Source organism: Pinus tabuliformis, chromosome 2_1 (genome assembly GCF_031772625.1).
Source record: "Pinus tabuliformis cultivar Carrire ecotype Pingquan chromosome 2_1, CPIR1, whole genome shotgun sequence".
NCBI lineage: Eukaryota > Viridiplantae > Streptophyta > Pinopsida > Pinales > Pinaceae > Pinus > Pinus tabuliformis.
Genome location: NC_142299.1, coordinates 438,057,952 through 438,061,777, shown reverse-complemented (window position 1 = coordinate 438,061,777; position 3,826 = coordinate 438,057,952). Strand labels below are relative to the sequence as shown.

General features: G+C 35.9%; 1 long non-coding RNA gene across 1 annotated transcript; it reads left to right on the top strand.

The window, feature by feature from the left end:
* Window positions 1–399: 399 nt before the first annotated feature.
* LOC149200798 (uncharacterized) lies at window positions 400–1,313 on the top strand. The gene is made up of 3 exons (XR_016253382.1): window positions 400–635; window positions 723–784; window positions 1,005–1,313. It is a non-coding gene; the product is annotated as an uncharacterized LOC149200798 (long non-coding RNA).
* The last annotated feature ends 2,513 nt before the right edge of the window (window positions 1,314–3,826 follow it).

Sequence of the window (3,826 nt, the reverse complement as noted above, 5' to 3'; positions counted from 1 at the left end):
AGTGTTTAATGTATCCAATCGTTTTGGTTTTTCGTTTTGGTTTTTCTCATGGCAGTTCCTATTTCAGACATTATAGAAACATAAATGAGCGCTAAGTCCCTGTGACAGGACATTCGTGCATCTGAATGCATGCTCTATATGCATGAAAGCCATACATATCCATGCATATTCCAGCAACTCGATCACCCTACTTCAGGCAAGCCCCAGTGTTCAATGTATCTGCGACCACTGTCAGACCTGTCCCGTCTCCTCCTGCAACCTCCGTTGGCTTCTTCGTTTACCACGGTTTTCCAAATTCCGTTTTATTTTGAATTTAGTAAAGGCGCTAAAGGAATTCAAATTTGAATTTTGAATTTCCTTCCGTCCATATTTTATTTGGTTAGAAGGCGGCTTTTTGGCTCGTGGTTCATTCTGTTACTCCATTCTGCTGCCATTTATGCACCGACTCACACTTGTTGTGATCCACATCGTCTGATGCTAGGGTTTCAATAGTGTGGTCCAGGTTTCTCTAGGACGGTTAAGGGCAACCGTCCTTCCCTCCAGCCCCATGAACGCATTGTTCCTCTACCTCCCATCGATTTCTACTCTGCAACGTCTCGCTAGGTTTCCTCTTCAGTGAGCTTTTTTTCTAAATGGTAAGATCACTTACTGCTTTTCTTGGTTCACATTTGTTTAGTGTCATTATGGTTTTGCTGAAGTATTTCATTGTAATCATTCTATAGCCACAATGGCCGTTCTCGGCAATGGTAACTCAACGACGGTGCAAGTTATTCCTTCCACAAAGGTAAATATTAATTTATTTTTTTATTTGTTATCTTGTAGCTCGGCAAGGTGTTCAATATTTTTCTTGCTTTCAATGGTCCTGAGGGTGTCAGGGTTCAACTTTCCCTACATAGTTCCTCTCTCAGTCTTCACAGGGATTACTCTTTTAACATTTTCCAAGTTAAGTATTTCAGGGGGACGCTCTGAGATTATTTGTAATATGTCTCTTTATTTGTTTGCAGGTTTGGAAGGATTTTTGATTTTCCTTCTTATTTTTCAGTGGTCAGCTCAATCCGTCCTCTATTAATTCCAAAATGTTCCTTGTTCTAGGTTAGGAGCCTGACTTGCATGGTTTACTGGCTCTCTGCATGTAGTCTTAGGTTGATGGGCCATCAATTATATCTCACAATTACTTAAATGGATTATGTATATTTTTGGTTGAATTTTAACAACCATACAAAAATCCCTCTCGGGGTTTCTTTTACTTTTACTCCCCTTGAATGTTTCTATCACGGTCTAAGTAATTTTTTAGGGTATTTAAATGTGGTACTGTTACATAAGTCAACATATATTTTACTCATGTGGATTCTTAGTATTCAAGTTTTGATTAAAAAAATGTATTTGCAGTAGAGGTTCTCTTTCCTGTTAGTTAAGAAACTATTTGTTTTCTAAGGAATTATATGGACTGGGATTATCAAGTTCATATCAAGAATATTATTTATGATTCATGCATTTTGTACTCTTTCCATTTTATATTGTTGGTAAATGGTTAAGTTGTTTTCCTTCTTAAATAGTTACCATCTTGTTCTGAGTTTGATGGGTTTCCCCTAGACTCGTTCGAGGGTAATATTGTTCGCAGTCTTCTATCTTGGCCTTACTTGGGATTCTTTACCCATCCATGATTCTTCTCTGTGGTAATAACAATTTTTTTTGGTAACTGCATAGGACATTGTTCTCTCACACTTAGGGTTATATGTTTATATATTGGCTACAAACATTCTCTGTTCCGTATTGTGTGTTTTGCTAGCACATATTTTAGGAATTCGTTGCTTTTTTTTACCCGCAATGCGGGGTGTTGGATCTCTGAGTTTCTTTTGAAATATTCACCTGCATGTTTGTTCTTATTATTGTTATTGTTTTAATCTTCTACTTATATAGATGCTACAGAAAAAAACCACATACATTTCCTCAGTTTGGTTCCACAGGACTCTGGTGTAGTTACTTATTAACGTGGAGAGGGACTATTTTCCAAGGAATCCAGTGGCTCACCATCGGAAAACTAACCATCGAAACCCTCTATAATTATTTTCAACATATTTTGGAAGTCATGTATCCTGGCACATGCAAGAATTAGTTATTACGATTATTATTTTAATTTTCGGAGATTTGTCTCCCTCGTATTGCATTACTTGAGTCTAAGTTCTTAATACCGACTCTTTCTTTTAATATCCAGAAACTCAACCAACATAGAGAGTTAATTTTACTGAAGAGAGGAAGTATATCTCACAAAAGAAGTCCACTCGCCAAAGTATATCTCACAAAAGAAGTCTACTCGCCAAATTTTATATGCAAAGACAGAAAGGGTTTATGGCATATTCTTTACTCTTGTGAACATTTATTTTCAACAGTGAACTTGGTTTCTTTTTGTTTACCTAATAGTCATAACTCTTGTGAACATTTATTCTCAACAGTGAACTTGGTTTCTTTTTGTTTACCTAATAGTCATAAGAAACAATATACCAATCTGTTTAGACTTTTTTTCTTTTACAAGGAATAACACATAGATTATCATTTGTAGATACAGCTTGAGTGGGCCTAATGGTTAAGAGCATGTGTTTCCTCCTAAGAGGTCACGGTTCAAAACCAAGGGGGTAGAGTATGTATGGTTCAAAACCAGAGGGAGGTAGAGTATGTATGCCTTCGTAGACTTAAGCAGTCAAATCCCTACGCGAAGGTGGGTCCCTTGTCCCACAAACAAGGGGGTCTCATACACCAATTTGGTGTGGCTTCGCTGTGACCTTAAAAATGGATATTATTATTATTATATAAAGATCATGACAAAATTCAAATCAAAGTAGTTTTGGTTAGCCTCTAAGAGAATAGAACCAAGGTGGGACTTTAGTATCCTCCCAATCATTTGTTTCCGTTAGCCTGTAAGAGAAGAGAACCAAAGTGGGACTATAGTATCCTCCCCACCAATGATACTAGCAATTATGTCCAAGTCTGCCCCTAAATCTCTTTAGTTTCCAAGGCAATAAAAAACAACAAACGTTTTATGACCTCAAAAACCTAGGTCCAATCCATAAATTCTTATAAGGTTTCCACTAGCTACAATCAACTCAAGAAGACCTCAGTTGCAATACAACTGCGACGTGAACAACGTCTTGTCACAAGCACTTCTTTTTCCTCTTTCCTCAGGCCACTTGTGGCTTCATCCAACTGAGAGATTTCTTTTAATCCCAGGAAAAAGATAACTGTCTAACTACCTAGAAACTAAAGATTTTCCTTTTAAAATCTTTTCTCCTATAAAATAACAACACAATGAAATAATGATAAATATACTTTTGTTTTCAAATTCGTTTACCAACCTATAACGAGTTACCATGTCTTTGCATAATAAAAAAAAGTAAATAACTATTATTTACATAATCAGTAGTGTCACACCATCCATTTGACAAATTTACGCGAGCATTCTTCACCATTGTGTTCCACCAATAAAAAGATCACATTAAAATTTTCTTTTATCATCCGTTTCAAAGTACATTCTTAGCTCATCCAATTAACAATGCCGGAGGAAATGAAAAGTTTGTTTCCGCAAAGGAGAAAAAGAATGTCGTGGACAAAGATTTTATGGTTAAGAGAACTATTTTTGAAGTTAATACACCAGTAAATGACAAGAACCCATTAATAGTAGAGTTAAATATTGAAATCTCACCTTTTAAAGGAGATGTAAATGACAAGAACCCATTAAGAGTAGAGTTAAAGAGTGAAATCTCACCCTTTAATGGAGATATTAATACAAAAGAATTTAGAAACAAAATTATAGTCATATTTTTTTAATAAA